This window comes from Humulus lupulus, chromosome X (assembly GCF_963169125.1).
Source record: "Humulus lupulus chromosome X, drHumLupu1.1, whole genome shotgun sequence".
NCBI lineage: Eukaryota > Viridiplantae > Streptophyta > Magnoliopsida > Rosales > Cannabaceae > Humulus > Humulus lupulus.
Genome location: NC_084802.1, coordinates 140,984,528 through 141,011,493, shown reverse-complemented (window position 1 = coordinate 141,011,493; position 26,966 = coordinate 140,984,528).

Below are 26,966 nucleotides of genomic sequence, written 5' to 3'. Positions count from 1 at the left end.
CCAAGCACGGTGGTGAGATTGATCCCAAGCACCCTAGGCTCGATCCCCGTACCTTAAAACCATGAACGTTCAAGTATGCATCTAAGGGCTGCGGCCCCCAAAGCTTAGTCGCGGCCCTGCCCTTAAAACAAAACCAAGGCCCTCCCTGAAGGAAGACACGCGCCGCGACCCTTGCCTTGGGCGCCGCGGCGCTCCCCCTTGGCCGAGCCTTCCTGGCTCATCTTCATCCTAGGGCCGCAGCCCTCTAGAACAGAGCCGCGGCCCTTCCCTTAGAACCCAGAATTTCCACCATTTCCAACCTCCAAACCTTACCCAAAATCATCCCAAAGCTCCCTATTTCAATATCAATCATTCCCAACACTTTTAAGACAACTTTAACATCATAATTCAACAGGAAACCCAGTCTAAGACTCATTGCAATCCATGTTTCAATCTTTGAAACTCAAGAACATCAAACATCAAAACCAACCATTCAAAACTCAGATTTAAACTTCTAATTCATAAATTAAAGTTTACCTTTTCAGCTGAGCCCCTTCTCTAAGCAGAATCCCAGCTAGTTCCCAAGTTTCTAGCTTCAATTCAACCTTAAACACCAAAATTATAATTATCTTATTACCCATAAAAACTCAGAGCTTCTAACCTCAGTTTGATTCTCACCTTGGCTATGATTAAATGTTCCTTGGATAAGCCTTGAGCTAAGCTTTTAGATCCCCACTGAAACCCTTTGAAATCCTAGCCCAAATCCTCCAAGTTTCCTCTGTTTCCCTTGTGGTTTTTTCCTAGTTCCCTTGAGAGAGAAGAGGGATAGAAAATGAAAGTCGGTCTAATCTTCCTTCCACTAGCTTCTGTCTTAGCCAAGTCTATCATTTATCCCGTTAAGTCAATCCCGAGCCTCGGGGTGCCGGAAACGTCCCCGAGGGCAAAATGGTAAATTTCCCCAACATTCCCACCTAGACTTCCTAACCTCGAATATATCTCCATATATTTATTTTCATAAACCGATAGTCTAGATAGCTACCCGATACTTATAATACCCCTGACTTATCCAAAGTCAACTATTAAACACCGTTGTGACTTTCCCGCTACTTGCTCCCTAGGATCGCCTCGTGCCGACAGTTACAAATGTACACACATGTACATGCATGTATATATTTATCTATCTATCCACATAATAATGTGGTCTCAACAATTTATCACACACATTCACATTTATGCCCTAACGGGCCAAAATTACGATTATGCCCTTACCAGCCAGACAGGGCCCACATACTTATCCAATACCCGTATTCATGCTTTCTTGCCATTAATTCTCTTAACCTCCAATTATGACCTCCCGGCACACTAATCAAGGTCCTTAAGCCTTATTAATAATTTTGGGTTGTTACATTACCCGATGTGACAGTGATCACAAAATATCACTCCTAACCACCTGTCGCTACACCACTCTGCGGGTTAGCTACCTCCAATTTCTCCATGTCCCTTTTTTTCTTAGCCACACTCTATGCGTTTTGTCAGAGACTTGGGGATGTCGTCACTATGAGTTCCTTCGAGATCCAGGAGCTCAGAGATCTCAGGGAAACCTCAGTTCCCCTAAAGCACTCGTGGCTTTAGAAGGCCTTGGAGGACGAGCAGAGTCGTGCCTTCAAGCTGGAAATCCAACTAGCCATAGAATAGTCCAAGTTCCAAACACTCGAGGATACTTCTTCAAAGTTGTTAGAGGAAGTGGCGGGCCGCACCCAAGCCATGGAGGAGTCTGCTCGTAAGATGGCAAAAGACCTCGCGACTACTTGAGAGGAAATTCGTATTGCCTGTGAGGAGTCCTCCAAGCATTTTGGAGAGGCCACGCAGGCGGCTTCATGAGCCGAGACAGTTACCAAGGACATTGAGGGCCTGAAACTTCAAGACAAGGATTTGAGGTGTCAAACTGAGGATCTGAAGTATCAAAATGAAGAGTTTACCAAGGATCTCAACATTATGGCCAAGGACACCGTCTACATTGCATACCAAAGCAACACGGAGATGGACTTGGTATTCACGGGGGAGCCCTGTAACACCCTGGATAACCAAGACCATTGCACTGTGTATTTTAAAAATAGTGCAAGACATGCTAATCAAGTCCTTTGAACAATAATGTGATCCTAAAGTCAACTATTAGGTTAGGGTTAAAAGATTTTGATCATAAACGGTTTAATTTTCATTAAAACAAATGTTTAATACATGGGATCCCAAAAATAGGGTATATGTGGTAATTACAATCCCCAAAACTGGGTACAACACAAGCCAATCTAATGGAAAAATACAAGTTTTAAGGCTCTGTCCCTGTAACTTTACCCCCAGCCATGGCAGTCGAGCAGCTGACTATGTACACACTGCCCCTAGAGCTCTTCAACTCATGGTTGGTCCAATTTCCCTTTGCCTTTACCTACACCACGTAGCACCCGCGTGCCAAGGCCCAGCAAGAAAACCATAAACAGCAAATACATATAACAACAATAGTAATCAATCAATCTTAATACAAGTCATTCAGAAATTCAACAAAATATAAGTATCAAGCTAATAATGGTAAACATGTATTTTCAAGCATATATTTTAATCAGTAATACAAATGCTCAGGGTCGGCGCCCTTAGGCCGAGCCCTTTGTTTATTAGGCTGACCCCGGCTCACATTGGCCGAGTTGCATTCGTTGCGCTAATCATCAGCCTCGACTCTCTTAGGTCATACTTTCACATTTCACATAACAACAATACAGTTACACAACGCATATATCCAGATACAGGGAACCTTAGTCCCAAACACAACCACATGGGTGCAGTTTCTTACCTCAAATCCCAAGCAGAGAATTAAGAACGGTCTCGAGCACAATCCTTAGCCCTGAGCCTTAGCGATAACCCTAGTCACAACAACAATGGGTAACTATCAATTTCTAATCCAAATAAATACCCAGGGAACAAATATTAGCCTCCAGGACCTCGAATTCTACTAAATCGGGTAGTAGAATTCATCCCGAGCCTTAACATTTGGGTTCTCAAGCTTAAAACCCTCAAATAGTCTTAACTTTGCATTTTAGTCGCAGCACGCTCAAGTCAAGGCAAAATGCCTCGCTGCTGAAGGACACGGGCCATAACACGCCTAGACATAATAGAGGCCTTCCAGCCTCCTCGAGCACATGGGCCACGACGCCTAAAGAAAAAGGTCGCGGCCTGAGTCCCCAGACCTAGAAAACCAGCCTTTTCATGCATTTTCCCTCGAGCCTAAACCTCAAAATTCAACCCCAATCATTATCCAAACTTAGAGCCAAGCTTAGAATTCTTATCTTTATAACCTAAGCATCATATCTAGCCTATAAACAATTCTCTTACACCCATCAAACACCCAAAACCAGTCACAACCCATAATTCATGCAAACTCTAAATTCTAACTATAATCTAGCAGAATCAACAAGTTAAAGCTTGAAACTTACCTTAGTTTGTGGCTTGAATCCCCCAGCTATACTTTGTCTACTTCTAGCCTCAATTCTCCAAATTTTCCAATTCAAACTTAGCTCTAATTCCTAGCTTTTCTCCGTCAAGCTTCCAAGTTCCCCTTAGTTCTAGAGAGAGGAAGAGAAAACGTGAATGATGAGAGAGAGAGTGTTCTGAAAGTATCATCTAGGTTCTGGCTACTTCCCTAAATCACACTGAACTTATATTTTAACTAAAAAGTCCAAACTGCCCTTGGTATTAACTTAGCCTCCTATTGGCCCTTAAGGGAAAATGATCAATTTGCCCCCGCTTCCCCCTAATTCCTCGAGTCATCCTACTTATTGCCAATTAATCCTGTCATGTCTAACTAACTACCAAATACTTTCTCATTACTCAATAAACCCCAAAATATTCTCTAACTTCCCAAAATACCTCTAGGCTCCCCCTGAGCCAGATATTAAACCCCGCTGTGACAATTTCGCTAATCCGCTCACTCGGACCGTCTTGAGCCATATACTACAAATATATCCACATAATAATGTAGTCTCAACCATTTATCACATATAATCACATATATACCCTAACGGGCCAAAATTACAAATATGCCCTTATGAACACTAAAGGGTCCACATGCATATTTAATACTCATAAACATGCACATACTATACTCACATAATCATATTAATCATGCATGCCACATAGTCATGCATTTAATCAATTAAACACATATACAAATCAATTATGCCCTCCCGACACACTAATCAAGGCACTAAGCTCTATTAGCAATTTTGGGTCGTTACAACTATCCCCTCCTACTAAGAATTTCGTCCTTGAAATTTACCTAAATAACTCAGGGTTCTGATCCCGCATAGCTGACTCAAGCACCCCAGTCGCTTCCTCGACCTTGCTATTCCTCCATAATACTTTGACCAGAGGAATCGTCTTGTTCCTCAAAACTTTATCTTTCTTGTCTAGGACCTGAACTGGTCGTTCCTCATATGACAAATCTGTCTGTATCTCCAATTCCTCATATCTCAACACATGAGTCGTACCTGAGACGTACTTCCGAAGCATAGAGCTGTGGAATACGTCATGAACCCCTAATAACGATGGTGGCCGTGCCAATCTATAGGCCACCTGCCCGATCCTCTCTAGGATCTCAAAAGGTCCTATGAATCTTGAGCTCAGCTTGGCCTTTTTCTCAAACCTCCTCACCCCTCTCAGTGGTGACACTCGCAGAAACACATGGTGCCCTACCTAGAATTCCACGTCCCCACGCTTAGGATTAGCATAGCTCTTCTGTCTGCTCTGCGAAGTGAGCATTCAAGCTCGGATTTTCTTAATAGCTTCATTAGTTTTCTGAACCAACTTTGGTCCCAAATACTTCCTCTCACCCATCTCATCCCAATTAATGGGCTATCTACATCTTCTTCCATACAACATCTCATATGGAGCTACTTCAATTGGTTATTGATAACTGTTGTTGTATAAAAACTCAATAAATGGAAGGTACTTTCTCCAAGACCCCTCAAAGTCCAATACACGTGCACTAAGCATGTCTTCCAATACATGAATTGTCCTCTCAGACTGTCCATCTATCTGAGGTTGAAAAGTTGTACTGAACTTCAACTGAGTCCACATATCCTTCTGCAAACCACCCTAAAACTTGGAGGTAAATATGGGATCTCGATCTGATACTACAAATTTGGGAACTCCATGGAGACGTACAATCTCCCTCACGTACAAATCTGCCTACTGATCCACAATATAGGTTGTTCTCACTAGTAGAAAGTGAGCTGACTTGGTGTATCTATCTACTATCACCCACACCAAGTCGTGCAACCCCACTGTCTTGGGTAAACCTCCCACAAAATCCATAGTAATGTCTTCCCACTTCCATTCGAGTACAGCCAAGGGCTGTAGCAACCCCGCTGGTCGCTAATGCTCAGCCTTCACCTGCTGGCAGGTTAAACACTTGGCCACGTATATATGTCGGGACACAAATTCAACCCTTATACCGTAATAAACCAGTCTCTGAAATGGAATAGTCCTTAGCCACACCAGCTAGGACATTCCCTCTAACCCCTGCAACTGTGCATCATCCATCTGACCCTCTCTTATCCTCTCCAAGAGGGTAGACTGTAAAGTACTATTGGCCTATCAGCCCGCAACAACCTCTATCCTCGCTCTGGACATCTCTTCAGCCAACTATTTTGAAATATGTTTAGAACTAAATAACTACCCCTGTCCTCTCCAGCTCAACGCATCTACCACTTCATTGGATTTCCCTGGATGGTAAAGGAAATCATAATCATAGTCCTTTACAACCTCCAGCCAGTGTCTCTGTCTCATGTTCGAGTCCTTCTGGGTGAAGAAATACTTCAAGCTCTTATGATTGGTGTATATCTCGCAATTTTCAGTGCGAATACCACCGCTGCCAACTCCAGATCATGGGTAGGGTACCGCTTCTCATACTCCTTTAGTTGTCATGACGCATAAGCAATAACCTTCTCATTCTGCATCAATACACATCCGAATTCCAATTATGATGCGTCATAGTATACTAAAATCTTCCATCCCTCCGAAGGAAGACTCAACATAGGAGCAGTAATCAGCCGTTACTTTGGTTCCTGGAAGTTATTCTCACAATTGTCTAACCATATGAACTTCAGATTCTTCCGTGTCAATTTTATCATCGGTGCAGCAATCTTCAAAAACCCTTCCACGAACTATTTGTAATATCCTGCTAATCCAAGGAAGCTCCTAATCTCTGAGGAGTTCCTTGGCCTCGGCCAATCTCTCACTGCCCCTACCTTAGCTGTATCCACCTTAATCCCATCACCACCAACAATATGTCTAAGGAATGTCACTTCTGGTAGCCAAAACTCGCAGTTCTTAAACTTTGCGTACAACTGATGCTCTCTCAATCTCTGCAATACCTGTCAAAGATGTTGTTCACGTTGTGCCTCTAAACTGGAGTAAACTAAGATACCGTCTATGAAGACAATCACAAACTAGATTAGGAAGTCCTTGAACACCCTATTCATCAAGTCCATAAATGTTGCTGGGGCATTTGTCAAACCAAACAACATGACCAAGAACTCATAATGCCAACACCTTGTTCGGAAGGCCGTCTTCGGAATATCCTTGTCCTTTATCCTTTGCTAGTGATAATCAGATCGAAGATCAACCTTCGAGAATACCGTCTTTCCCTACAGCTGATCGAACAGGTCATCAATCCTCGGTAAGGGATATTTATTCTTGATGGTCAACTTGTTCAACTCCCTGTAGTCTATACACATCCTTAGAGCCCCATCCTTCTTCTTCACAAACAAAACTGGAGCACCCCATGACAATAAGGTAGGTCTGATAAACCCCAAATATGGAAGCTCTTGCAACTGTATCTTCAACTCTTTCAGTTCCTCCAGAGCCATCGTATATGGTGCCCTCGACACTGGCTCTGTACCCGGCACTAAATCAAAGACGAACTAAATCTTCCTGTGCAGCAGCAATCCTAGTAAATCCTCAGGAACCACATCCAAGAACTCGTGTACCAATCTTATCTCTCCCGGCCCCGCTGGAATAACTCTAGTACTATCCACCATACTAGCTAGAAAACCTATACAACCTCCCTATAATAGGTCCCTAGCTCTCAATGTCGATATCATGGGTATGCAGGATCCATACACAACACCCACAAAAATAAAGGGATCCTCACCCTCAGGCTCAAAGGTCACATTCTTCTTCCTGCAATCTATAGTAGCCCTGTATCTAACCAGCCAATCCATTCTTAGAATCATATAAAAATCATCCATACTAAACTCAATCAAATCTACTGATAGTTCCCTGGTATCCACCATCACTAGCAATGCTTTAATCAATCTCCTAGAAACTACCAGTTCCCCTGTAGGAAAAATAGTTCCAAACCCTGCAGTATAATACTCACTAGGTCTACACAATCTATTAATTACCTTACTGAAAACAATTGAATGTGTAACATCAAAATTAATCAATGCAGTATATGAGGAGCCAGCACTAGAAAGCTGGCCTGTCACTATCGAGGGACTAGCCTCGGCCTCTGCCTGCATCAAGGTTAACACTCTATTGGGATTCAAGTTGTCCACCTCCCTGGTTCCTCCTTCTTTGTTGTTGGGCAGTCCTTCTTGAGGTGCCCCACCACCTCGCATAGATAACAAGCCTTTGCCCAACATCTTCCCAGATGGAGCTTTCGGCATCTCGTGCACTCTAGATAACTTCTCCATGTCTCACCACTTCCCTGGCGGGCCCCCTGAGCACCCCGACCCCTTCCATCAGGACCTGTAGTGGTCAAAGTGTCAGGGGTCTTCATCTTCAAATCACTGGGGCCTCTGCCCCTACCAGACCCTATGTATGGAGGCACTACCCTGCGAACATCGCATCTCGCAGTGTTCTCCCTCCAGATCTTATTCGCTGCCTCCTCAACAGTAAGAGCCTTCTCAACAACGTGGGCATAGGTCATTCCCCAGGGTACTGATGTGATCCTCACATCTCAAGCTATCATAGGATTAAGCCCTCAAATAAAACTTCCCTGTTTTGCTGCGTCAGTAAGCACTAAATTTCGCCCGAACTTCGCAAGCCTGTCAAACGTCAGGGCATACTCGGCAACTGTCATGCTTCCCTGCACGAACCCAACAAACTCATTCACCTTCCCTGGCATGATAGCAACGCTATAATATTTCTGGCCAAACATGTCTCTGAACCTTTCCCAGCTCATGGCATTAATGTCCTTAGTCTGCGATGCCACCTCCCACCAGATACGGGCATCCTCTCAAAGCATATAGGTGGCGTAGGTCACCCTATCATTACCTTCCACCCTAATGAAATCCAGAATGGAGGTGATCATACTCATCTACTGTTCAACCTTCAATGGATCTGGTCCTCTCTCAAAAGTTGGAGGGTGCTACTTCCTGAACCGCTCATAAAGTGGCTCCCACATGTTCCCAACCTCAGGTGGTTGTACAACTGGTACCACAATAGGTGGCATAATAGGTACAACACTCCCTGAATGAGCCTCCTATCTCAAGAGACAAATTTGCTCCTCTTGACTTTGTAACAGGGCTTGCATATCAGCAAATATCTATTGCCAGTTCTTAGGGATTGGCAGAGGGCTCTAGCCCTGCTCATCATTTCTAGCCTCGACTGCTGTGTTAACTAGTCTTATTGATCACCTTGGATGCATAGCTATCATAGTTTATCTACAATCAATGACTCGACAGTCAGGCAATGATGACAGATTAACATTTAAACAATCAAGATGGAAACAAACATTTAAACATTCATTCACATGCAGCAACAATGCTAATAAGCATGCCTCATCATAATCACACAATAGTCAAGGGCCAGGCCCTATCAGTATCTCGTGCACCCTATTAATCATACAAATTAAAACATTTATATTCCATTTAAGCATGCAATCACATATATACAATTACCAAACCATGAGTCGAGCTTGTCTTTAGCAGCGAGTGTACATGCCCAACCAGTCTTCAGGAACCCTTAAACCTAAACGTGTCTGATACCAAGTTGTAACGCCCTGGATAACCAAGACGGTTACATTGTGTATTTTAAAAATAGTGCAAGACTTGCTAATCAAGTTGTTTGAAAAATAATGTGATCCTAAAGTCAACTATTAGGTGAGGGTTAAATTATTTTTAACATAAACAGTTTAGTTTTCATTAAAACAAATGTTTAATACATGGGATCCCAAAAATAGGGTATATGTGGTAATTACAATCCCTAAAACTGGGTACAACACAAGCCAATCTAATGGAAAAATACAAGTTTTAGGGCTATGTTCCTGTAACTTTACCTTTGACTGTGGCGGTCAAGCAATTAACTATGTACACACCGCCCCCAGAGCTCTCCAACTCATGGTTGGTCCAGTTTCCTTTTGGCTTGACCTACAGCACATAGCACCCGTGAGTGAAGGCCCAGCAAGAAAACCATAAACAGCAAATACATATAGCAACAATAGTAATCAATCAATCTTAATATAATTCATTAAGAAATTCAACTGCAATTATATCCACATAATAATGTGGTCTCAACCATTTATCACATATATTCACATTTATATCCTAACGGGCCAAAATTACAAATATGCCCTTATGAACACTAAAAGGCCCACTGTTACACTGTGTGTTTTAAAATAGTCCTTAACTCCCAAACAGATTCATATGGACCTAACCGTATAATTAGTGTTAACTAATGGAGTAGGTACTGAAAATGTAGCGTCCCAAATTTGCTAATAAGGCTTAAGGCCTTGATTAGCGTGCCGGGAGGGCAACAATTGATTTAATTACGTTAATATATGAATTTGATGATTATGTGATTAGAAATGCATGTTTAGGTGAATAAATATGCATGTGGGCCCCATTTGGCTATTAGGGGCATATTTGTAATGTTAGCCTGTTGAGGGCATAAATGCAATAGTTGTGTATATTGTGATTGATACCACAGTAAGTGGTGATATATCTATGATGCACGATCCAAGACGGTCCTAGGGAGAAATTTAGCTGCAAAGTCACAACGGGGTCAAATACTCGGCTCGGGAGGAGCCTAGGGGTATTTCGAGAATATTATACGTGCTCGGGAATTACTGAGTAACGAATAGTTATTTAGCAATGATTTGGACATGTTGGGATTAAACGGGGATTTAATGGAACACTCGAGGAATTAGCGAGACATGGCAATTGACAAAACTTCCCTTGGTGGCACTTGAGGATTAAGATAGACTTAAGGGGTATTTTATACTTTTTGACCAAGGCTGGATATACACTTAGATAGTTTGAGAAACCAGTGGAACTAAGTGAAGAATAAGGTAGAAGCTCTCAAGTCTCTCTCTCCTCGGTTCTCCCTTTCTCTTCCTTGGTGTTTGAAGGTCTTTGGATCAATTGGAGGATTTTAGGCTTAGTTCTTTGAGGAATTGGAAGCTAGTTGTGGTATGGATTAGCTCAAGGGTAAAGATATTAGCAAGATAAGGAATTTTAGCCACTGAATTTGTTAAACTCTATTGAATTTGGTTACAACTTTAAAGCTTTCATGAAAGTGGATTCTAAGTATGATCTTAGAAGTTTTCTAAGTATATGGAGTTGTTTATGGACTGGTTGTGTTGTCTACGGTATGTGAATAAGGAATCCAAACTTAATTCTGGGTTTAATTGGTGTTTGGGATATGAAATTGAGGTTTAGGCTTGAGGAAAACGCAGGAAGAATGTCAGTTTTCTGGGTTTGGGGGCTTGGGTCGTGACCCTGTTCTTCAGGCACCGTGGCCCATGTGTGTCGAAGAGGCTGGAAGCCTTTGACTGCCTCTGTCTGCCCAGGCGCGTTGCAGCTCAATGTTTGGAGCGCCGCGACCCATGTCCCTCAGTAGAGAGGCATTTTTCCTCTAACTTGAGTGTGTCGCGGCCCTTAAGGGGCTGGGCCACGGCTCAAATGCAAATATTGGTTGTTTGAATGATTTTAGCTCGGGAACCCAAATGTTAAGACCTGGGAAGGATTTTACCACCTGGTTTGGTCGAATCCAAGGTCCCGGAGGCTAGATTTTTATTCCGAAGTTATTTATTTGATTAGAACTTGATGGATGGATATTATGAATATGTTGTGACTAGATTTTCAATCAGGGTCAGGTTAGAGGACTGTGCACAGAATTGCGGTGCTCAGGAAGCTTGGGACACAGGTAAGAAAAGTATTGTGCCCATAGAGCAGGGCGTGGCCCTATTGTTTGTATTGCAGGGCGTGGTCATATTGATTGAATGGCAGGGCATACCCTATTGTTTATGTTTATTATATGTTTAAATATATGTTGATATTATGCTATGTAATTCATATTTGTGAGTGAATGGTGAAGGCCAGAAACGACGAAGGCCGGGAACGGCAAGAAGCTGAGTACGGAAAGGGGCCGGGATCGGCGTTGAGCACGTGGAGTGTAGGATGTTAGGGTGAGACCCTCCTAAGATGCTGGAGACATCCTCTCGGTGAAGACCGCGAACCCAGGGCATGGTAAAGCACCTGGGACGGCATGGCCGCTATGTGTTTAGCCTGTTGGCTGGTTTGCTATATGTTGTTGTTAGATATGCATATGTTATCTGTTTTGTGTTGAGTTTTCTTGCTGGGCTTCAAATCACGGGTGCCCTATGGTCCAGGTAAGGGCAAGGGAAAGGTAGACCAACCATGAGTATGGAGAACGTGGGGCGACGGGTACATGTTTGGCCTTCCTGGCCACCACGGCTAGGGTTATTTTTGGGAAAATGTACTGTAATAGTTGATTTGTCGCTTAGGTCAACCTTAAATGTATTTTGAGGTGTAAAGTATTTTCTAAACAATATTTTGGGATCCCAAATGTATAACTCTTTACGTTTTCAATGAATGACCACATTTTCATATCAAATGCCTTTAAACGACTTTTATTACAGTTAGCTACACTTTTAACTTAAAACCTCAATTAGCGAGCTAATGGCACATTTTTAACTCTCTTAGTAATGGTTCTAAGGAAGTAGGGCGTTACAGAAAATTTTGCTCAAATAATAATCATTTTCATTAAAAGAATAAGTATGTACATGGGATCCCAAAAAGTTTAAAAGTCAATTACAACTCAAAAGAATACAAAAGAGAGGCTAGCCTAAGCGGAAAAGTTATGGTTCAACCCCAGTTCCCTAACAGAGATCCCGGCTATGGTAGTCGAGTAGGTTGCATATGTATACACTGCCCCTGAAGCTCTTCAATTCATGGCTCGTCCAGCTTCCCTTTACCCTTTCATGCACCATATAGCACCTGTGAGCCGAGGCTCAGAAAGAAAAATTAAATTAACATATACCAAAGAAAATCAACAAATCATAAATAGCATGCTTAGCAATAATAACCATACTCAAATAGGCATTCAACTCAATTACACGACCATAGGGTCATATAAGTGCATACCGCACTTGCAAAGAGACCCAACCATAACGGCCTGCATTCACAACTCAGGTGTAGTTTTCTTACCTCAATTCCAGAGCGGATAGCGTATAGCGAACCCTAGTGCGATCCCTTACTCCCGAGCCTAACAATATAACCTAGTCAAGACCATAACAACAAATAGTTATCAAGAAATGAACCAATAAAGGCATCTGGACCAAGTCATAACCTTTGGGACCTGGAATCCTACTAAACTTGGTAGTAGAACCGTTCCTGAGCCTTTAGGTGTGGGTTCCCACAACTCAAAACATGATATTCCCACTTTTCCCCATTTGTGCCACGACGTGCCTCTAAAATAGTTGTGGTGCTCAACTAGGCAGAGAGCCCACCCACAAAAATCCTAGGCATACGTGCGACGGTGCAACTCGCCAAGCTCCACGGTGGTAATGATATTCGAGGTACACCTTAGCCTTGTCTGTGTTCATGCAGGTCGCAGCGCTACCCTGCGAACCCAGAAAACTAACAATTTTTAGAAATCACAAGTGTAACACCCTAGTTAGCCAAGACCGTTACACTGTGTGTTTAAAATAGTGCTTAACTCGCTAAGTGAGTCATTTGGACTTAAATGTGTAATTAAGGACTAAGTCAAGGTTTCGTATTAAATGTTTGGTCAACAAAGTAATTATTGTTCATTAAAAATATTACATTTATACACGGGATCCCAAAAATGGTTATAGACAAATAAAATACAAATATAATACAATTTAGCCGTCCTAAGCGGCAAAACAGGGTTCAGCCTAGTTCCTCCCAGGCTATCCCGACTGTGGCGGTCGAGTAGGCTGCATATGTACACACCGCCCCTGAAGCTCTCCAACTCATAGTTGGTCCGGCTATCCCTTTCTCTTACCTGCACCACATAGCACCCGTGAGCCAAGGCTCAGCAAGAAAACTTAAATCACATGCAAAAATGAACAACTTTATATAAACAATAAACTCAAATCAATATATTCAATCAACAATAGGATATACACAACAAACTCAACGATAATATTAAGCTCAATCAAATGCATAAGCCCATCTTATCAATCAGTACAAATAGTTAAGTGCAAACAACACTTATGTTTATTGTATAACGTTCAGACCCGGTGCCCTTAGGCCGAGTCCTTTGGTTTTATAGCTGACCCCAGCACGCTTAGGTTGGGCTGCATTCTGCACGCTTGCTATCAGCCCCCGATGCCCTTACCGCCTTTGCAACAGATATAATCACAAATATACAATGCACAACAAGCAAGCGGAAATAGTTTATACAAGCATGTCTATCCATATATTCTTAGATGTAGATATATATTCACAATCTCACATATATTCATTTATAGGGGGTCTTAGCCCCATTCACAACCCAGGTGCAGTTTTCTTACCTCGAGTCTCGAGCAACTAGCGTATGGCAGTCCCGAGCATGATCCCTATCCCTAAGCCCTAGCGGTATAACCTGGTCACAAGAAATAATCCTTAACGAGCCTTTAAGTTTGAGTTCCCGAGCTTAAAAACCTATTTTGGCTATTTTCTTTATTTTGAGCTGCAGCCTAGGCCCCTTAGGGCCACACTGCGCCTAAACCTGCGCCGCGACGCTAGGCCAAAAATTCAAAGGCTCCCAGCCTCTTCGCTGCGGCTCAAGTCCAAAACCCAGAAATTCTGAGACTTTTCCTATGTTTTCCCTAAACTCAATTCACAAAATATCCATCCCTTGGCCAAAGGACCAAAACACTCCTTATGAATACCCTTATCCTTTAAAGGCCCCAAGGGCAAAATCGTCATTTGTCACATTTCTCACTGATCCTCAAATTGTCTTATAAATTCCCAATTAACCCCAACATACCCAATTAATCACCAAACAATGACCCGTTATGCAATAAATCCTGAATACTCACTTGTTTTCCCAAAATACCCCTAGGCTCACCCCGAGCCGGGATTTTGACCTCGTTGTGACTATTCCTCTAATCCGCTCACTAGGATCACCTCGGATCACGCATCTCAAATATCTCCACATAATAATGTGGCCTCAATCATTTAACACATATAATCACATTTATACCCTCAACAAATCAAAATTACAAATATACCCATTTTGACAAGAACGGGCCCACATGCATATTTAATACACATAACACATGCATATATAATCTTATTACCATGTAAATCATGTAGGCCATGTCGTCACACATTTACTTGATCAATTCCATATATATATGTATATATCCTATTATGCCCTCTAGACACCGTAATTAAGACACTTAGCCTTAATAGTGAAGCCGGGACGTTACAACTATCCCCTTCGTATTGGAATTTTTCCCTCGAAATTTATCCAAATGTCTCGGGACTCCAATCCCGCAAATCCTACTATATCCTAAGAGTCTAGTATTTTACCTTTCTATCTCTATGCAAACTTCAAGTTCTTGCATGACAATTCTATCAGTGATGTGGCAATCTTTGAGAATCCTTCCACAAAGTGTCGATAATACCTAGCCAACCCAAGGAAACTCCTAATCTCTGAGGCATTCCTTGGCCTCGCCCAATCTCTAGTTACCTCAATCTTGGCTGGATCCACCTTAATCTCGTCCTTACTGAAAATTTGACCGAGAAAGGTCACCCGCGGTAACCAAAACTCACATTTCTTGAACTTAACATACAACAAATGCTCTCTCAACCTCTGTAATACTCTATCGGAGAGTAAACCAGGATATCTTTGATGAAGAAAATCCAAAACTGATCCAAATAATCCTTGAACACTCTGCTCATCAATTCCATAAACAGCACTCAGGCATTAGTCAACCCAAATAACATAACTAGAAACTAGTAATGCCCATACCTTGTGCGAAATGAAGTCTTCAAAATATCCTCCTCTTTGATCCTCAACTGGTGAAAACCAAATCGAAGATCAATCTTTGAGAACACTATCTTACCATGAAACTGGTCAAACAGGTCATCAATTATCGGTAGTGGTACTTTTTCTTGATAGTCAAATTATTCAGTTCCCTATAATCTATACACATTGTCAGGGTCCCATCCTTCTTCTTCACAAATAGAACTAGTGCACCTCACAGTGAGTAGCTTGGTCTAATAAGTCCCAGGTCCAGTAGTTCCTATAATTGAGCCATCAACTCCTTCAGTTCTGTGGGAGCCATCCTATATAGTGCTCTACACACTGGCTCTGTACCTGGTACCAACTCAATAACGAACCCAATCCCCAGTGTTGTGGCAATCTTGGTAAGTTCTCAGGGAACAAAACTAAGAACTCACAAACCAGTCTGGTCTCCTCTGGTCCCACTCGCATGACCTTAGTGGTGTCCACCACGCTGGCTAGGAATCCTATGCAACCTCCTTGCAATAGGTCCCTAGCCCTAAAATACAAGGAGGTCCTCACCCTAGGGCTCAAATGTCACCATATTTTTCTTGAGGTCTATAGTCGCCCAATACTTGGCTAGCCAATCCATTCATAGAATCATGTCAAAATCATCAATACCAACCTCAATCAAATCTATTTATAGTTGTCTATTGTCAACCACCACTGGCAATGACCTAACCCCTCTCCTAGAGACTACCAGCTCCCCATTAGGCAATAAGGTCCCAAACCCCACGGTATATGTAACATCCCAAATTACCTAATAAGGTTTATGGCGTTGATTAGGGGGCCATGATGGAAAATTATGGAAATTATGTGATAAATATGTGTTTATGTGATATATATGTGTATTGTTATATGATAAAGTGAATTATATTATAATATTACTAGATTTGCATGTTTAGGTTTATTAAATATGCATTTGGGCCCGTTTCTTATTAGAAGGGCAATTTTCGTTATTTGGCATGTTATGGGTATATTTGGAATATATGTGAGATCTGTGTGAGACCACATTATTATGTGGAAATATTTGGGTTACTCAACACAAGGTGATTCTAGGGTGCAAGTTAGCAGGAAAGTCACTAACTTGGAGTTTTGGAGTTTTAGAAACTCAGTTCAGAGTTGGAGATTTGATGAGGTTTTGGCCAAGCTTTGGCTTGGGTTTTGATGATATTGAGCTGCTATATCGATTGGGAACATTACTTTTGGGATTTAGTTAGGTTTGGATAGGTTTATGGGGGGATTTATCTTGAGGAAAATGGGGAAAATTCTGGGTTTTCATTTCGAGAAGCAGCCCTGTTCTTAGGGCACCATGGTTCCCTTGAGCACAGGGAGAAGCAGGTTTTGTCAGCCTTTTTGAGCCACGACGCATGTAGCAGTCTTTCAGACTTGGGGCGGGTCGCGACTCTTTTATTTTGAGCTACGATGCTTAAAGTGTTTTTGAGCCCCGAGAAGGTTTTGAGTGCGGGAACTCAAACCTAAGGGCTTGGGATCGATCCTACTACCAAGTTTAGTAGAACTCGACGTCCATCAGGCTAGGACTCGGTCTAAAAGCCTTTATTCGCTCATTATTGATGGGATTTTAAACATGGTTGTGACTAGGTTATCACTAGAGGCTCTGAACCAGGATTGTGCTCAAGGGTGGTTCTTAATATACATTGCAGTCGGACCTGAGGTAAGAAAACTGCACCCGTTTTGTGTTTAGGGCTTGCCACGATTATAGTACAAGATTAACTTTAAGTTGAGAATGTTTTATTAAACATATTAAATGTGTTGTGTTTACCTATGTTGTGTAATAATAGTTGGTCTGTATATCTGATTGGGGAAGCTCAGCATATAAGCTAAAGATTTAACTATGTTATCTGATGAAGGGATTTCCTTAATAGTAAAGGGAATAACCGGTTCTAAGGACTTAACTTATCAATCGACGGTTAACAAACTCGACCGATCAGTCGAAGGTTAAGGACTCGACTTATCTGTCGAAGGCTACAAACTCGATGTATCAGTCGAAGGTTAAGGACTCGACTTACTAGTCAAAGGTTAAGGACTCAACTTACCAGTCGAAGGCTACAGACTTGACTTATCAGTCAAAGGTTAAGGACTCGACTTATTAGTTAATGGTTAATAGACTCGACTTATTTGTTGAAGGTTAAGGACTCGACTTATCAGTTGAAGGCTACAGCTCAACTTATTAGTTGAAGGCTACATACTCGACTTATTAGTCGAATGATACAAATTTGACTTATCAGTCAAAGGCTACAGACTCGACTTATAAGTTAAAGTTTAAGGACTCGACTTATCAGTCGAAGGATATAGAATCAACTTATCAATCGAAGGTTAAGGACTCGACTAATCAGTCAAAGGCTACGGACTCGAATTATCAGTCGAAGGTTAAGGACTCGACTTATCAGTCAAAGGCTACAGACTTGACTTATCAGTCAAAGGTTAAGGACTCGACTAATCGGTCGAAGGCTATAGACTTGACTTACCGCTGTTTATTGCATATAGGCTAGGAAATACTTATTAGCACTATTAATATTGGCAGGGATTAAAGAACATGCTTATTAGCATTGCTATACATATATAAATGTGTGAACATGATTATTTGCATCGTTAATTGCTTATGAATGTGAGAAATGCTTATTAGCATCGCTATTTGTTGATGAATATCAGGAAGTGCTTATTAACACCATGTTGAATATACTATGTGTTGGCATGTATATTAGCATTGCATCTTTTTGTTTGTTTGGTCTTGTACCTCCAGGCGGCAATAGGTATACTTATTACTTGCCTAACGATCAAATTGATCATTGTAGAGTGGGACAGTTGTCAATATGCTTCCTCGAAGGTTAGAGAGGTTGGCTGGCCAAGAAATGCAGGTCAGGAAAGAGAATAATCAGGGCCAGACCCTACCACCAGCTCTAGAGAAATGGTAAGAGATGCTTGCTAATATGCAAGCCAGGTTACAGAGGCAAGAAGATTAAATTTGCCTCTTGAGACATCAACAGGTTCCAGCAGGGAACCTACAGCCTGCAGTACCAGCAGTGATACAGCCAGTGGTACCAGTAGTAGTACAGCCCCATGCAGGGGGAGATAAATGGGAACCCCTGTATGAGAGGTTCAAGAGACAGCACCCTCTAATTTTTTAGGGTAGCTCAGACCCACTGAGGGTTGAGCAGTGGATGACAATGATGACCACCATCCTGGATTTCATGAGGGTAGGTGGCAATTAGAGAGCGCCCTGTGCCACTTATATGTTTCGGGAGGATGCCCGAATATGGTGGTAGGTGGTATCCCAGACCAGGGCTATAAACATGGTACAACGATGCAGTTAGAGTTGCGAAGTTCGAAGAGTTCGGCAAGTTACTTCAGAGCAATATGTTGGTGACCGATTATGCTTTGAAGTTTGACAGATTGACAAAGCTTTTTGGGGATCTAGTGCCCACTGATGGGACCAGAAGGGAGAGGTTTCTCCATGGGCTACAACCTTTTATATCCTGGGATGCTCACGTGACTACTGTGTTAGGAGTGACTACTTACGCCCAGGTTGCTGAGAAGGCGCTCACAGCTGAGAGCTCAAATAACAAAATCTGGTATGAAAGTGCAGCCAAAAAGGGATTTTAGGAGGTCAGAACCTCCATTTTAGGCTTTGGTAGGGGCAGAGACCCTAGTGACCAAAAGAGAAAGACTCCATATACATTTTTTAGCTCTGGGGCTAGATAGTAGGCCACAGGGAGTATAGATAGGTCGCTAGGGTGGCGGTGAGACCTAGAGAGTTTTTCGAGAGTGTACTCGGTGCAAGAAGCACCATATTGGGGAATGTTGGGTGAAGGCCTACTTCGTTTGCAGGAATGTGGCATACTTGAGGAAAGATTGCCCGAGAATAAAGAAAGAAGAACCAAGGAAGGTGGACAACCTGACGCTAGCTCGGGTGTTCACCCTGACTCAAGTAGAGGTCAAGGCTAGTCCCTCGGTGGTTACAGGTTAGCTTTCTAGCACTGGGACCCTTAATACTTTTTTGATAAATTATGGTGCTACACACTCTTTTGTTGCTAGTAGGATTATTGATAGATGATGTAGGCCATGTGATTATTTTGCTCTGGGGTTCGGAACCATTTTTCCTGCTGGGGAGTTAATAGTTTCCAGGAGATGGGTTAGATCATTGCCAGTGATAGTGAATGGCATGGAGTTGTCAGTTGACTTGATAGAGTTTGTTATGACCGACTTTGACATGATCCTAGGTATGGATTGGTTAGCCAAGTATGAAGCAACGATAGATTGCAAGAAGAAGATGGTAACCTTTGAGACTGAGGGTGAGGATCCCTTCGTATTTTTTGGTATTGTGCATGGATCATGTATACCTATGATATCTGTACTTTGCAAGGGGGATGCATAGGATTCTTAGTTAGTGTGGTGGATACCCCTCAGCTCGTGCCAGTGGGACCAGAACATACCAGATTGGTGTGTGAGTATTCTGGATGTGTTTCCAGAGAATCTGCCAGGGTTTCCTCCACTCATGGAGATAGGGTTCATGAAAAAATTTCCATGCAGAAATCAGAGGTTTATATGGTCAGACAGATGTGACGGAGATATCCAGATAGTTGGCAGAGGATATGACTAGTGTAGATATTGATCTAGTGATGGGCCAGTGAGCCAACATCACCCTACAGTATACTTTTTTAGAGAGGCTCAAAGAGAAATAGTGGAGTGACCCACAATTGGGAAAAATTAGAGGGGACGTCCTAGCTGGAGTGGCTAGGGACTATACAGTGTCAGACATGGGTCTATTGAGATACAAGGATCAGATTTGTGTTCCAATGGACACTAGGATTAGACAAGAGATTCTTGGTGAATCTCATACTACCCCTTATTATCTACATCCAGGCACCATGAAGATGTACCAGGATCTGAAAGATTTGTATTTGTGGCTTGGGATGAAGAGGGATGTGACTGAGTACGTGGCAGAGTGCCTGACCTATCAGCAAGTCAAGGCAGTGCATCAGAGACCAACAGGGTTGTTACAGCCTCTGGATATCCCCGAGTTGAAGTGGTAAGAAATCACAATGGATTTCATGGTGGGGTTGCCCAGGACAGTGGGCCAACATGATTTAGTTTGGGTAATCGTGTATCGGCATATGAAGTCAGCTCACTTTCTACCAATGAGGATGAATTACACGGTTGACCAATATGTAGATCTCTATGTGAGAGAGATAGTAAGCCTTCATGGGACTCCAAGGTCTATCATGTCGGATAAGGACCCTATCTTTACTTCCAAGTTTTGGAGAAGGCGATGGGTACACAACTGAAGTTCCTTACAGCTTATCATCCTTCGACCGATGGTCAATCTAAGAGGACCATCCAGATACTAGAGGACATGCTTAGAGCATGTGTATTGGACTTTGAGGGGTTCTGGAGTAAATATTTTCCTTTGATAGAGTAAATATGAGATGTATGGTAGGAACTGTAGATCGCCCATTCACTGCGATGGGATGGGTGAGAGGAAATATTTGGGTCCTGAGGTAGTTCAGAGGACCACTGAGGCTATTGAGAAGATTAGAGATTGAATGCTCACTTCTCAAAGTAGATAGAAGACATACACTGATCTAATGCATAGAAATGTAGAGGTCAAGGCTAGGGACTATGTCTTCCTTTGCGCTTCACCATTGAGAGGGGTGAAGTGGTTTGGGAAGAAGGGCAAGCTAAGTCCTTGGTTTGTTGGACCATTTCAGATCCTGAATAGGATCATTGAGGTGGCCTATAGTTTGGCCTTACCCCCGACACTGTTTGGCGTGCAGAACATATTTCATATTTCCATGGTGAGGAAGTATGTATCTGATTAGACTCATGTGCTAAGTTATGAGGATCTATAACTGGAAATAGATTTATCCTATGAGGAGTAGTCTGTTCAGATCGTAGACAAGAAGGACAAGGTTCTGAGGAACAAGACTATACCATTGGTTAAGGTATTATGGAGGAACATCAAGGTCGAGGAAGCAACCTGGGAGCTGGAGTCAGATATGTGGAATCAGTATCCCGAGTTGTTCAGGTAAAATTTTGAGGACGAAATTCCTGTAAGGAGGGGATAATTGTAACATCCCAAATTACCTAATAAGGCTTAGGGCCTTGATTAGGGGTGAGGATGGAAAATTATGGAAATTATGGGATATATATGTGTATCGCTATATGATTAAGTGAGTTATATTAGAATATGACTATATTTTCCTGATTAGATGTATTAAATGTGCATGTGGGCCCGTTTCTTATTAAAAGGGCAATTTTCGCTATTTGGCCTGTTATGGGTATATTTATAATATATGTCCATATATGTGATATATGTGTGAGACCACATTATTATGTGGATATATTTTGGTTACTCGGCACAAGGCAATCCTACGGAGAAAGTTAGCGGGAAAGTCACAACGAGATCCAATACACGACTCCAGTTGAGTCAAGGGGTATTTTGGGTATTGAGCACATTACCGGGATATCGGGTAATGGGAGTAAATATTTGAGGATATATTTGGAATTAGTAATGTACGCTCTGTTTTTCCCATGGGCTGGTTAGCGAGCTGAGCTGCGGCCTAATCATAATTATCTCGTGGACATCCCACAGATCCGAGCTTCTGTCATTAGGTCGTACTTCCTTAGCTCGAGGAAACTCAAGGGTTCGCCAAGATTGCCCAAGACTTGACCCCGGATTCTGAAGGCCTATGGTCGAGTTAAGTATCCAGCTTGCGGTACGGACTGAGTATGGAGACTATGACCCTTTGTAAAGTCAACACACGCAAGGTAAACATGCATATATCAGACATCACGTGTCTGATATGCCCCTGACTTCTCGGACACGCAGCAGGAACATGCATATTCAGACACCCATGACTGGGTTGGGCCGTGCGACCCATTATCTCCTTACCTATCGATTTGACCATACTTATGTGTCAGGTATAGGAATTAATCATGAATGTCACAAGAGTTGATGTGATAGGTAAGAAGGTCACGGCATGACCTTCTTACCAACTCCCAGGTGCCTTCTCCTATAAATATGGAGACCCTAGGACTTAATAAGGGTTGGATTCTCTATTGTAAAAAAAGGCCATGTAATCAAATATCCAGTATAAAGCAATAATACTGACTAGTGGAGTAGAAGGATTTTAACCTTTGAACCACTCAAAAAACGTGTCTTGTGTCACCTCTTTCTTTTTCTAAGATCTTATATCTGTTTCGGTTCACATTTAGCACTAATCCCTTTCTCTTCATTTCTTTATTACCTGTTGGCGAAGAACCGCGTCAACAAGTAAGATTAGGAGGGAGTTCTAGGGATTTTGACATTTTTACCCTCGGGGAAATTTTTTGTACCCCAAGCCCTCGGGATTTACTTAAAGTTACTTGTACTCTAAGTAACTTCATAAACAGAAAACACTTGGAACGTTCAAACTCTCTCAACATTTTTTCTCTCTCTCGACGTACTCACTTTCTCCTAATTCCTTGGGAGTTCTCTACGATCTAAGAGGAATCGAGGCTAGTCTAGCCTCGTGATTGCTTGGGGAAAAGCCTAACTTCGATTGGGGCAGTTGACGTAATTTTTTTAGCCCTAAATCATTGTGTTTCACTAGTTTTTAGCTGAGTTTTGGAGTTTTAGAAGATCAATCTTGCGTTGGAGATTTGATGAGGTTTTAGCTAAGCTTTGGGTTAGGTTTTGATGATATTGAGCTACTGAATCGATTGGGAACATCACTTTTGGGATTTAGTTATGTTTGGATAGGTTTTTGGAGGGATTTCGCTTGAGGAAAATGGGGAAAATTCTGGGTTTTCATTTCGAGCCGCAGCCATGTTCTTGAGGCGGCGCGGCTCCCTTGAGCGCAGGGAGAAGAAGGTTCTATCAACCCTTTTGAGCTGCGACACATGTTGAAACAGAGAAGAGCCTTGGGGCTCTAACTTGGGGCGGGCGGTGAATTTTTTTGTTTTGAGCTGCGGCGCTTGTAGTGTATTTTAGCATCGGGAAGATTTTGAGTGCGAGAACTCAAACCTAAGAGCTCGAGATCGATCCTACAACCAAGTTTAGTACAATTCGACGTTTCGGAGGCTAAGACTCGATCTAGAAGCCTTTATTCGCTCATTATTGACAAGATTCTATACTTGGTTGTGAATAGGTTATCGCTAGGGGCTCGGAACCAGGATCGTGCTCGAGGGTCATTCTTAATATACATTACACTCGGGCGTGAGGTAAGAAAACTGCACTTGATTTGCGTTTAGGGCTTGGCCCGATTATAGTACATGATTAACATTATGTTGAGAATGTTTTATTAAACATATTAAATGCGATGTATTTACCTATGTTATGTAATAAATATTGGTATGTATATTTGATTGGGGAAGCTCAGCTTATAAGCTGAAGATTTGTCTATGTTATCTGATGAAGGGTTTGGCTTAATAGTCGAGGGTATAGTCAGTTCTAAGGACTTGACTTATCAGTCGAAGGTTAATAGTCTCGACTTATGAGTCGAAGGTTAAGGACTCGACTTATCAGTCAAAGGCCACAGACTGGACTTATCAGTCGAAGGTTATGGACTCGACTTATCAGTCGAAGGCTACAGACTCGAAAAATCAGTCGAAGGTTATGGACTCTACTTACCAGTCGAAGGAAAACATACTGGACTTATTAGTCGATGGTTAAGGTCTCAACTTGTCAGTCGATGGCTACAAACTCGACTTAGTAGTCGAAGGCTATAGAATTGACTTATCAGTCGAAGGTGAAGGACTCAACTTTTTTGTTGAAGGATATAGACTCGACTAATCATTCGAAGGTTAAGGACTCGACTTATCAGTCGAATGCTACAGAATCGACTTATAAGTAAAGGGTTAAGGACTCAACTTATCAGTCAAAGGCTACAAACTTGACTTATCAGTCGAAGGCTACAAACTCGAAATAGTCGAAGGTTAAGGACTTGACTTATCGGTTGAATGCTACAGACTGGGCTTATCAGTCAAAGGTAAAGGTCTCGACTTATCAGTCGAAGGCTATAGACTCAACTTATCAGTTGAAGGCTATAGACTCGATTTATCAGTTGAATGTTAAGGACTCGACTTATCAGTCAAAGGCTACAAACTCAACTTATCAAGTGAAGGTTAAGGACTCGACTTATGTGTCAACCTATCATGTTTAAGGGGAAGGACTCGACTTATCAATCGAAGGCTATAGATTCAACTTATCAATTGAAGGTTAAGGAATCAACCTATCATGTTTAAGGCTACAAACGCGACTTATCAATTGAAGGTTAAGGACCCGACTTGCCAGTCAAAGGCTACAGACTCGACTTATCAGTTGAAGGTGAAGGAATCGTCTTATCAGTCGAAGGCAACAGACTCAACTTATTAGTCAAAGATTAAAAGACTCGACTTATCAGTTGAATATTGAAAGATTCGACTTATCAATCAAAAATTAAAGACTTGAATTATCATTAGAAGGTTGAAAGACACAACTTATTAGTGGAGGGTTAAGGGACTCGGCTGATGAGTTGAGAGTTTAAGGGCTCAACTTAGGAGTTGAGGGCGACAATAGCACGATGACCGCTGGCCAATAGGGATAAGTCAAGGTGGAAGTGAGATATACGCTTGAACGTCTCTAGGGTCATCTTGAATGTTAAGCATCAGACATGCTTGGCCAGCTCTAAGGCTTGTTTTATAAAAGAGGGGCACTAAGCCCTAGTGTGACTCTATAGTAACTTATTTGAGTTAATTACATGCATGAGTAGGGTTATTATTGCTTGCATAGGTCGGCTTCTGTATACATTTTTGGGCTTGTAACCATTTTAAACTATGTTGGGATCCCATGTATGGAAGTCAAACTCTTTTAATGAAATGGTTGACATTTGACTGAATTTTTTTTTTCCTAACCCTGTGGTTAGTTTTAATTACATGATTTTAACTCAAATGACTCACTTAGTGAGTTAAGCACTATTTAAACTACACAGTGTAATGGTCCTAGAGTAGGAGGATGTTACAATATAATAGTCAGAAGGTCTACACAATCTATCAATGACTCAACTAGAAACAAATGAGTGTGTAGTGCCAAAAAAATTCAATATACCAGCACTAGAATGCTAATCTGTTACTACTGAGCGACTAGCCTCAGCCTCTTCTTGCGTCAAGGGGAACACTCAAGCTAGAGTCAAGTCGTCCGCCTTCTTTGGTTACTCTTTCTTCGAGCTCGGGCAGTCTTTCTAGAGATGTCCAACCACCCCACACAAATAACATGCATTTGCTCGACATTCTTCCAGATGGTGCCTCCTGCACCAGGCACACTTCGGGTAACTCCTCAAAGTATCATTACCGCCCTAGCAGTCACCCAGAACACCCCATATGTAATGTCCTCCGAATCTAGGACCGGTACACTTTTTATTTAAATGGTGTTTAACTCGCTAAACAAGTAATTTGGACATAAAATGTGAAATTGATACTAACCACAGGTTTAGGTACTAAAAATTTTGGTCAAAGTCAACCATTTCATTCAAAGAGTTTGAGTGCAATACATGGGATCCCAACAGAGTTTAAAACTATTACAAACTTAAAATGTATACAAAAGCCAACCTAAGAGAAAAAATCATGGTCCAACCCTAGTTCAAACTGATAACCTCGGTCGTGGCAGTCGAGCAGGCAGCATATGTACACCCAACCCATAAAGGTCTCCAACTCATGGATGGTCCAGCTTTTCTTTTCCTTTACCAGCACCATTTAGCACTCGTGAGCCAAGGCTCAGCAACAAAACATAATCATACTCAAAAGTAGTAATTCATTAGATCACAACATTATTATTAGCATGCCTAACAGTAATAACCCTACTTGTGCATGCGATCACTCTAGACAAGTGACTATAAAGCCACGCCAGAGCCCATTACCCAATTCCCTTTATAACCAACCTTAGGGCTGGCCAAGCGAATTTGGCACTTATTATTTCAGGCGGCCAGAGGGTTTTTCAAGCGTATATCATGCTTCCAGGTTGACTTAACCACACAAGTCGGTGTTCAGCACATTATTGACGACCTCAACTCAAAAGTCGAACCTTTAAATCCTCGACTTATAAGTTGAGCCTTTAAACACTTGGACTTATAAACCGAGCCTTGTGAACCCTCGACTTATAAGCTGAGCCTTGTAAACACTCGACTTATAAGTCGAGCCTTGTAGACCCTCGACTTATATGCCAAGCCTTGTAAACCCTCCACTTATAAGTCGGGCATTGTAAACTCTCCATTTATGAGTCGAGCCTTTTAACTAGATATATCTTCGACTAATAAGTCGAACTTTCAATCAAATATCATATATAACCCTTTACTTATAAGTCAAGTCTTTTTATTAGATATAACATATAACTCTCGACTTATACGTCGAGCCTTTCCATCAGATATATAGATAAGAAATCATTAATTAACATAGGTAAGCACATCGAAATCAACATGTTTAACATAACATTCTAAGCATGGTTATAACCATGTTCTATAACTGGGACAAGCCCTTAACACAGACCGAGTGTAGTTTTCTTACCTCACATCCTGCCTAAATAGTGTATCACAACCCCGAGTACGGTCCTTTCCTCTTGAGCTTAACAGTTCACCCTAGTCACATCCATATCATGGAATAATTATCAGGAAATGTGCCATTAACTCGCTAATCGAGGT